We start from the raw sequence: 11,617 nt of genomic DNA, 5'->3' as shown, positions 1-11,617 counted from the left end.
CCCAGTTGTGAAAATGTGATTGGTCCACATAAGTCATTGCTTTAAACCGAAGGAATATTTGTCTTCATCTCACAGGTAGAATGTTATAATCAGACACTTTGGTTCTTTTTCCAATTTGTGTCAGGTTTATTTTTATATTGAAGACATTCTTTACAAAACTTTTGGGTGTTATAATTTAAATTCTCATCCTTAACTGAGGATAATTTTCTTTCAATATTTTTTCAGAAGACTTTTTTCTTCAATTTCTCTGTTCATTTATGTAATTACTGGTGGATGGATCTTGGTCCTTCTACATGAGTTCTTTGTGTTGCTTTCCAATCAACTATTCTAAGTCTTTGTCTGTTTTTGTTTTTTATTATGGATTTGCTAACTTTTTTTTTCAAAATACTAGTCCTGTCTCCACCATATTTTGATATTCATTATTAATTCCAAGGAACTCTTTTTTTCAGGGAGTACTGGAATTACTCTTTTCTCATAGTAGCCTTGTTTGGGTTTGCAGATTGAACAGCTTCTTAAATTTCTTTGAACATATAAATTAGATTTTTTTTTATTGTTGCTGTCATACATTTTATACTGTTCCATTTTATCTGGAATCAGTTGTTTCTTTGTTAATTTATTTTCTTTCACATTGTTGGGCAGTATTAAATGTCTGGGAATCTTTGATCATTATTTGTATTTATTGAAGGACTAGAGAGATTGACAAATACACTGGAGGGATTACCCCCTTCCCGCCTTTGTTTGAGAATAGTTACTTATCAGAGTTCTTGTGTGGCATGGCGGATGCCCTCTGAGAAAGGGGTTTGGGCACACTGAAGAGTAAGATCTCATCTGGAGCTTGTAAGTGGAAAATAGGCAGGTTGGTAGGACCCCCATAATTATCAAAGCAAAGAGAAAATTATCATGGGACAGGAGTATAATTCCCTTATGAGTTGAACCGCCTTTTTCATTTGTATCTCTTCTGTGCCCAGCAGGGAGACCCAGCTATATCCATTGTAGCTCTGTTTTTGGATTTGGTCTAATATATGAACTGAACGATATATAGGAAGGGATATCTAAATATCCTGAGGTCAAATGTCTTTGCAACTTGCCATTATGTGTACTCCTGGGAAGTTGATGCTCTGACTTGTTTTGCTATATTGGAAACAAAATTTTAATTGATTGCTCCAATAACTATCTTTCCATCCACTTTCATTATTGGTGTCTTAGGATTTCTCTTTCAGTGGAAGAACAGCTTGTACCATTAAAACAATCTTCTACTATGGTCTTTTTTCCTCTCAACTTTAAAAAATTTTCTGGTTTTTTTCAACTTCACCAGTTTCAGTGTTTGATTCATGTCACCCCTTCTTGTTTTCAGCTTTTTATTGAATTTTGTCTAATGACATGTGCTGAAAATAACTCAGTAAATAAACGTATGTGCTCAGCTCACCATCTTAAGCCATTAGATCTAATAAATTCACCTTGTATTTTCTCAGAATGACAATGCCCCACTAAGTCAACTCTTCTGTTATCATTAAGACTAGTATATTAGGATCTATTAAAATAACACATGTTGTAGTACATAAAACACTTGACCCCCTTTTTCTCTTAAATCTGGAAATCTTCAATATATGGTTTTCTTTGCTTCCCTATCATCCAACTAAAGTTTCAATCAGTATTTTCTTTTCTTCCTTCTTATGTCAGTGAATTTAAATTGGGTATTTTCAGAAAGCAATGGTCACTTATACCAAGATGCTTTTAAGAGAGTCTGACTTCAGTTATAAAGAGATTTAATGCAAGCCTCCAGTTTAACTTGGAGGACTGAGTCACCCCTGTAATGACATGTTTCTTTGAACCGGCTGGGCATCCTTTGCCACTCAACCTCTGCTTTGCCCCAGGTGACTAGAGGAACAGCAGCAAACAAAAGCAAAGGTAAAACATACTTTTCATTTTTTTTTTTGAAAAACTTTAAAGATTGTTTCAGAAATATTTGTCCTAAAGCAGTTAGAAAAAAACAAGTTTTATTTTCTTGGACTTATTCCTATTTCTTGTTAAGCTTAACTTTATTTACTGTTCAAATGTAGTACCTTTCAAAATGTGAGTTTGCTTTTATGAACCTAGAACCCTCAAAAAACACATTTGTCACTAACAGGCTTAAGTTAAATTTTAGTTAATTTTGAAATTTACTATAAATTTATATTTGCAAATGTTTTCACTTTAATGACTGTTGAAGGCTTGCTTTCTCTTCTACAAGTGCTGTCTACCTGAAAAACAGATTTTTGTAGTATGTTGGGTTGTCCTAGCCTGATACTTAACTGGTGATCATTGAAAAATGTATTATGCACAGCGGGTTAATAAACTAACTGCAAAGAAGTCACAGGGACATGTGTCTTTATGAGAAAGCCACACTTGAATATTTTTATTATGACTGTCATCAGTAAAGAATTACTTAAGCTAATGTTATAGACACAATTGTGTTCCATCAGAGTGCATTTATTTGATAATGATTTTATATTTTTAATACAATTTTTAATGAAGTATGGTTTTCACAACTCATTCCATAGTTCTTATACTTACTGCGATGGTGAAATGCTAGAACAAATATTGCAGTTTTAAGGGAACATGCAACATTTAAAAGGGTTCAGAAAATGGGTATTTTTTGGTCAGAAAAATCAGTTTAAAATTTTCTTTCCAAATACTAATAAAGTAACTCAATATTTAGAGATGATAGTCAATAGCACTTTTCAAAAGAAAAATCTCTGTAATTGGTAAGAGGTTAAATGCATGTACATACATACAAATAGATAGGTTTTTCCAGAAAAGAAGAAATCAGTACTGAAACAGTATGAGAAAGATAAATCTTAAATCATTTAATCTGCTGGAGAGAGAAAAATCTTAGAGTCAAGAACTTTCCTAATGATGGGGGAAAAAAGCTGTTTACTTCAATGGTTACATATATACAAAATAAAGATTTGAAAAAGATAGTTTCAACAATAAAACTTGGTATCTCTCACTCTTTCATTCCCAGATTGTTAGTAACTCATCTGCAGACTTTCCTTTCCCCAAACACCTCCCATTAAAACAAAACAAAGTAGAAACCTTATAAGACAAAACTTTTGTGTTGGCAGAGGCTTATGTTGATTTGAATTACCTTGCAGTCATTTTTATTCTCCATTTCTCCCTTACACAAAACCTTCATTTCTATATCTCTCCTGGGTTTTCTCTTCCTTAGGAGTCTTCAACTAACTGGATTACATGTCAATCAGGTAGCAGAGTGACAGTGGGTTGATCTGTTTGTCTCATGGCTTTGGAATTCCTCCATTAGATGTGACATGTGTTAGAGTCATTGTTCCTTAAGAAAGTTGTTGATGAATATGGTGCTGTTGAAATCTTAGCCACATGATTTATTTCTGTCTCGTTTGTAAATTAGAATTCAGCTGGAGGATGGGAAGATTTCTCATTGACATACTCAGATTCTTTTTTTTTTTAAATTTGTTCTTTCTATAAATACATGACAGTAGAGTATATTTTGACATATTATACATACATAAAGTATAACTTGTTCCAATTAGGATCCCATTATTGTGGTTGTATTTTATGTGGAGTTACATTGGTTGTGTATTCATATGTAAGTATAGGAAAGTTGTCCAATTTATTCTACTGTCTTTTCTCTTCCCATCCTCCCTCCCTTCCCTTTATTACCCTTTGTCTAGTCCAATGAAATTCTAATCTTCCCCTCCCTTGTTGTGGGTTAGCATCCTCATTTCAGAGAGAGCATTCTGCCCTTGTTTTTTTTTAAATTTTGTTATTATTTTTTATTTAGCTTTTAATTTTTTATAGACTGCATTTTAATTCATTGTACACAAATGGGGTACATCATTTCTATAGTTGTATACAATGTAGATTTATACCATTCATGTAATCATACATGTACATAGGGTAATGATGTCTGTCTCATTCCACAGTTTTTCATATCCCCCTCCCTCTTATTTCCTTCTACATATTCTAAAGTTCCCCCATTCTTTTCTCACTCCCCACTCCCCACCCCCGTTATATATCATTCTCCTCATATCAGGGAAAACATTCGGTCTTTGGTTTTTTGGGCTTGGCTTATTTCACTTAGCATGACTGACTTTTTCACTTAGCATAGCATGGTAGTCTCTAGTTCCATCCATTTACCTGCAAATGTCATAATTTCATTTTTTCTTTATGACTGAGTAATATTCCATTGTGTATATTTATATGCCACATTTTCTCTATCCTTTCATCTGTTGTAGGGCACCTATCTTGGTTCCATTCCTTGGCTTTTGTGAATTGAGCTGCTGTAAACATGGATGTGGCTGCATCACTGTAATATGCTGATTTTAAGTCCTTTGGGTTAGACTAAGGAGTGGGATAACTGGGTCAAATGGTGGTTCCATTCCAAGTTTTCTAAGGAATCGTCATACTGCTTTCTACAGTGGTTGCATCAATTTGAATTCCCACCAGCAAAGTGGTGGGAAACTTTCCCCCCACCTCCTTGCCAACATTAATTGTTACTTGTATTCTTAATAATTGGGGTGAGATGGAATCTCAGTGTAGTTTTGATTTGTGTTTCTCTAATAGCTAGAGATGTTGAATGTTTTTTCATATATTTTTTGGTTATTCATATTTCTTCTTCTGTGAAGTGCCTGTTCAGTTCCCTAGGCCAATTTATTGATTGGGTTATATTTGGTTTTTGTTTTGGTTTTGGCGTTAAGATTTTTGAGTTCTTTATATATCCTGGAGATTAGTGCTCTATTTGAGGTTGCAGCTGGTAAAGATTTTCGCCCATTCTGTAGGTTCTCTGTTCACATTCTTAGTTGTTTCCTTTGCAGTGAAAAAGCTTTTTAGTTCAATAACATCCCATTTATTGGTTCTCGATTTTGCTTCTAGTGCTTTAGGCATCTTATTGAGGAAGCTGGTTCCTAAGTCAACAAGGTGGAGAGTTGGGCCCACTTTTTCTTCTAGTAGGTGCACGGTCTCTCATACTCATATTCTTCTTTTTTTGCTTTTTCATTTTTATCAGTTTTTAAAAATTTTTTACAGACTGCATTTTGATTGATTGTACACAAATTTTTATGGTTGTGCACGATGTAGATTCATACCATTCATGTATGAATGGTAAGTAGAGTCATGAGAAAAGAGCTAAGAGGTTGAGACATGGAGAAATTTAAAAACATAAGTTATAAAAATCATGTACAGGCATTCTGGGTTCATTCTTTACGGTTTTTTGAATCATAATATATAGCATTTTCTTAATAAATTATATGAGCATGTCTTTTCTCAGGGAAAACTTTAACAAATTCAGTAAAGTTATATTTATACTTATATCATCATCTATGGTTACTCTGTTGAAGTCTTAGTCTACTTAGTTTATCACATTTCTTGAGTTTTTCTACATTTAATGGAATTGCAGATGCTGTGAATTTCCAGCAGGAACCACCTCTAGTTGTCTTTTTCACAGAATAAAGCTTCTTCAAGCACTAAGTACAGGTCTAATGTTCATGATAGATCCAAAGGAATGCATCCATGTTCCCTCTTACCGTATATACTTGAAAAAAGAAACCACATCCAATTCTGCAACAAGCAGTATTTCTTTAACACAATATATTGGGTGTTCACGAACTGGCTGTTATTCTAAGCCGAAACTGCTTCCTCCTTTGACATAGGCATTTCAAAGAGCAAACTTATTCCATTTTTAATCCAACTCAGAATTTGTAATTTGAACATCTTTTGAATTTCCTAACTGTATTAGGAGGCTCTCTCAAGATTACAATTAGAAATTAAAATCTATTTTTAAGTGTTTTCCAGTGTTTTATAGAGATTTAGTAATTAGACTGCATATAATTAGCCCAGTGTTGGACAAATAAAATTATTTCTTAAAGATTAGAAATCATTTTTATGAAAAAAAGTATTTTTGCTTTATATTTATGGTTAGTACTTGCCGCTGTGCAGAAGTCCAACTTTCTTTACTAATATCTAAGTGCAGACCTCAAATGGTGTGAGTGGGCAAAGTGGAGACCAATTTCTCTACAAATGCATACAACTCACTGCCTTCTTAACTACTATATATGACATTTTCACAAAGTTTATAGTTTTATAGAAACAAAGCATAATTCACTTGATTATAATATAAACTATTTGTTCCTAAAACTTTGTGATAACCTGGCTGGACCAGCACCTTCAATTGCAACATAAAGAACATCATTCATGCAGACGGTACACCTGAAGTGAAAGCCCAGGGCCTGTGAAATATCTGTGTAACTAATCATACAAGATAAAACCAAAAAAGTGGAGAACAATACAGTGTTTCATCAGCTTTTCCTTAATGTGCAAAACCTTTTCAGATTGCTTAACTTCAAAGGGCTTGTCAGCTTATAGACAAAGTTCACTAAAGGTTGACAGGGATATTTCAAGTAGGAAACATTAATTACAATGTCAAAGGGCTTTGCAGACTCAGGCCTTCATCAAATACAGGAGTTCAGAGAATGGTGGTAAAAAGTACGTTCTGGGTTAGAAAATCAGTCCAGTGTGAGAGTGTCAACCAAAGAGGGCTAACAGAGTTTCAGGAGCACAGAGGGAAGGGTAGTAGGCAGACCATCCCATATTCACAATTGAAGAAATTAAAATTTACGTTCAAGTTCATAAGGATCATTTTTAAAAGGTGAGATTTCATTTGATAAGCAGGGAATAGATGTGAACACTGTGTTTGGATGTATAAAAAACGATCATTTTTTATAATTGTAACCTAGCTTTCCCTTCAAAAACCCAGTATTCTGATAGTCTGAAAAGGTAATTTAAAAGAGTAGAAAAACTTGAATAGATAAGACAATGAAACTTTTTCTAGTGTGTTGATAAAGGCAACTGGATCTGGTGTACAAAATGTTAAACTCTACTCTCTGCTGTCTTCTGTATATTGCAGAGATTTTTCTCATTTTGCGTGGCAAACATACTGGCATAGTTGGACAGAATTCAAAAAGAGCAATGAGATCTGAGACAGAAGTTATAAGAGGAAAGTGTGAGAAAGAATAAAAATTAAAAAAATAATGACATGAACATTAAAAAATAAAAAATGAGGTCAGAAGCTAAACTTCATCAAAAAGCATAATTAGACGATATAATGGAATTGAGGTACTTTAGGAAATGTAAGAAAAATGATCTGAAATTGAATAGGTGGTAATATAGATCCTCAAGTTATTTAAAATTATATTAAATAAATCACTGAAAGTCTTATACAACCTGGGAAATGAGAACAAAGTAGGAAAGCCTTTTTTCCATGTTTAGTTTCTCCAATTACTTTTTTTTGTTAGCTAGTTTTGCATGTTTACAATCAATCCTCTCCAGCATATTTTTCTATTGTAATAAATAATATTCTGGTATTGTACCCTACATTTTCCAATGCCCATCATAAATATTCCTAGTGAATACCCACTAACCCATTACTGCTAGCTTTCCTGTACCACAGATGCCATCAAAAAATAGTGGTGTCCCTCTATCTGACCAAATTTTTAGAACTACTATGCTATCTTTTTTCCCTATATTTTTATTGGTGTATTATAATTATACATAATAATGGGATTGATTGTCAAATAATCATACATGCATAGGATATAACACCATAACTGGATCAATGTTGTTTCTAGTATTTCCGCTTTTTTTTTCCTCCACTCCCTTCCTCCCTCCACTTTCATCTATCCTACAGGTCTCTCTTTTATATTCATGAGATATTTCTTCCATATTTTCTTTCCCCTTTTTCCTCCCTAGATTCCAGATATGAGAGAAAATACATGATCCTTGACTTTGGCATATTTCAATGAACATAGTGCTCTCTACTTCCTTCCATTTTCCTGCAAATGACATAATTTCATTCTTCTTTATGACCGAATAAAACTTCATTGTGCAAATAGACCACATTTCTTTTATTCATTCATATGTTGATGGACACCTAGGCTGGTTCGATAATTTGACTATTGTGAATTGTGTTGCTACAAACATGGGTATGCATATATTGCTATAGTAAGCTGACTTTAACTCTTTAGGATTAATACCTAGGAATGGTATAGCTGAGTCATATGCTTCCCTTCCTAGGCCTTTGCGGAAACTCCATACTGATTTCCATAGTAGCTGTATGAATTTACAGTACTATCAACAGTGTAAATATATTCCCTTTTCTTCTGAATTCTTTCCAACATTTATTATTGCTTATATTTTTGGCGGCTGCCATTCTAGCTGAATTGAGATGAAATCCCCATTCCCTGATTGCTGAAATGTTGAAAATTTTTTCATATGTTTATTGGCCATTTGTATTTATTCTTTTGAGAAGTGTCTGTTTAGTTCATTTATTGATTGGAATATTTGTGGGTTTTTTTGGTGGTCTGATTTTTTTTTTTTTTTATGGATATTAATCCTCTGTCAAAAGAGTAGCTACAAAGATTTTCTTCCATTCTGTAGGTTCTTTCTTTATGTTCTTATTTCCTGTGTGGTGCAGAAGCTTTTTAATTTCATGCCATCCAACGTATTAATTTTTGGTTTTATTTCCTGAGGTTTAGGTGTCCTAGTCAGGAAGTTATTGCCTGCACCTGTATGCTGGAGTGTTGACCCTGTATTTTCTTCTAGTGTTTGCAATGTTTCTGATCTAATGTACAGGTCTTTGACCCATTTTGAGTTGACTTTCATGCAGGTTGAGAGATAGGGATGTAGTTTCAATCTCAGCACATTGATAACCAGTTTTCCCAGCACACTTTGTTTAAAAAAGCTGTTTATTCTCCAATATGTGTTTTTGGCACTTTTGTCAATTATCAGATAGCTGGAAACATAGGTATTTGTCTCTGTATCTTCTATTCTATTGTACTGGTGTATGTGTCTGTTTTTAAAACAGTACCATGAAGTTTTTGTTACTATAATTCTGTTGTAGAATTTGAAGTTGTGTATTGTGGTGCTTCTGGCATTGTGGATTTTTTGTTGTTGTTTGTTTATTTTTTGCTTACTGTGAATTTTTCATTAGTTGGTATGAATTTTAAGACTTTTTCTCTAGCTCTGTGAAGAATGTCACTGGTATTTTGATGGGTATTACATTGAATCTGTATATTGCTTTTGGCAATATGGCCCTTTGAACAATATTAATCCTGCCTTTCCATGAACATGGGAGGTCTTTCCATCTTCTAGTGACTTCTTCAATTTCTTTCTTTTGTATTCTATAATTTTCATTGTAGAGGTATTTCACCTCCTTGATTAGATTTACTCCTAGCCCTTTTCTTTTTTCTTTTTAAAGTTATTGTGAATGGGATTGCTTCCTGAGGTTTTATTCAGCAAATTCATTATTGGTATACATAAAAGTTATAGTATCATTATGCTATTTTAATTGTACAAAATTGCCTCCTTTTCTGTCTTAAAATAAGCTTAAGTTTTGAAAATATATAAAAATGACTATTTTAGTGACATTTGTGCTAACAGTAAATTCATGCTTAAATTTAATGTGAAAGGCCACATTTTTTCCTGAAGCAAGAACATTTTACATTTTAAAGAAATGAAATCTGAAAGAGAATAAAATTGCTTTGTATAAAATTATATACTTAGTCATTGTCAAAAAAGTATTTCTTTTACTTTAGGGCTTGGAATTTCTTGCAGCCAAGATCAACAGCTTTCTTGGAAAAACACACAAAGTCTTAGGACCACATTTTGAATAAAATGTTCCCTCTGTCAACCTGTTTTTAACTAAGCTCCTTAAAATAACATTAAGTTGATTTAAATCTTCAGCTTTCTAATTAAAGCTTTTGAACTCAAAAACAATCTAGTGGTCTGTGAAATGTTACTCAAGTAAGTTCTTTGATAATGACATGAAATAGAGGAATAATAAAATTCGTTGCCTAATGGGAATTATGGGTCTTTAGAGAGATACCATCATAAAGTAGATTATATCATAAACTGATAGGTACTGAGATTTTTAAGGAAAAAAATACAGAAAAAATTAAGATCTCTCTACCATTGAAATATTTAGTTTGTTGTTGAATACTTAGAGGCAGCTTATAGAATATTGACATTGTAAAAGAGAAAAAAAATCCATCAGCAAAAAAAAAAAAAAAAATGGGTGTCTATTTTGGCTGTTGTTTTAATGAGCTTTTATGAGAAACCAGGTTAACAGTTCTGCAGTACTGAGGATACAGCTTTTAACTCAGTGACTGTTGTGCTTTCCATTCTGATAAATATTTATGAGTATATTTTTTATTATTGGCAATAAAATATCACTTTAGTCAGTACTTTCTTTGAAGATTTGGAAATAAAGGATTGCATTTATTGAATTCCTTAGGGACGATGACTTTTGGTATATCTCTTTAAACCCTTATGGATTTAGATGCCTTCAACTTGATATCATATCGATTTTAGAAACAGAATCCCAATATCATGAAAAGAGAGGAAATGTAGATGTGGAAAATCAATTTTTTTCTGCTAATATGTTGACATTAGGTGTGTGTGGGGCCTATGCTTTTAAAAGCTTTTCCAGAGTTTGGCTTTAAAGATCAGTGCCCATGCTTTAAGAATGTAAAACATTACACTGTGTGCATGGGAATTTTAGGGTTGTGGTCAAAATTAAAACAAAATTAGCAGGATAGATTTATCGATTTATGATATAATTTTTCTATGTAGTGATTTTTAAAAATATTACAAGATCTTCTAAGTAACTCATCTGAGTTGTTCTTATTTCTGTCTTAGGTTATTCCTTACAGTCTTCCTGTGGCTTCTCTCTTGTGCCTTTTTCTTTCAGCATGGCCTAACACAGCCACCCCAGGAATCCAGTTAAGCCTAAGAGAGATCACACTCCTTTCAAGTCCCCCAAATCTTTCCCATCTCACTGAAAGCCAGAGTCCCTCCAAGTCCCAACAGGATTCTTTCTCTTACCTATCTGGCTTCTTTTAGTTGCTAATCTCTTTTAAATTCCCAAACCCTGGTAGGGATGTTCCTACCCCAGGGCCTTTATACAGTTGTTCCTCATGTTTCCAGCCTCATATCTCTTATCCTTTGTTTTCCTTTGCTATCCCCATCCAGTGTACTGCATATTTTATTTATTTATCTTGTTTATTATCCCTCTTCTCCACAAGAATTTAAGCTCTGTGAGGCCAGTAGCTTTTGTCTGTTGTGTTCACTATGGTGTTTCCAGTGGGTAGAATGTAAGCTTGGTACACAGAACCAGACTCATTTTAGCTCATTAAAAATTCTATTACTGGGTGCAGTAGCGCATGCCTGCAATTCCAGCTGCTCAGGAGGCCAAATCAGGAAGATTGCAAGTTCGAGGCCAGCCTTGGTAATTTAGCAAGACTCCATCTCAAAATGAAATTTTGAAAAAGGACTGTGGGTTTAGCTCAGTGATATATTGTTTGCCTAGCATGTCTAAGGCCCTGAATTTAATCCCTGGTACTGGAAATGAAATCTAAACTCACATATGAATGAATAGAAAGTGCCTTTGCTTCCACTCAGTGTCCCAGAGACCACCAGGAGCATGCCTGTGCTAAATTAGTGGGTTCATCACTTGTTGCATCAAGGGAGAATGCACTTGTACCTCTAGGAACCATGGGTGTCTCCACGAGAGGGTGTTGGAAAGAACCCATGACAGGATTTAGGCTTT

This window comes from Sciurus carolinensis, chromosome 8, assembly GCF_902686445.1.
Source record: "Sciurus carolinensis chromosome 8, mSciCar1.2, whole genome shotgun sequence".
NCBI lineage: Eukaryota > Metazoa > Chordata > Mammalia > Rodentia > Sciuridae > Sciurus > Sciurus carolinensis.
Note: the sequence above shows the minus strand (reverse complement) of the source record.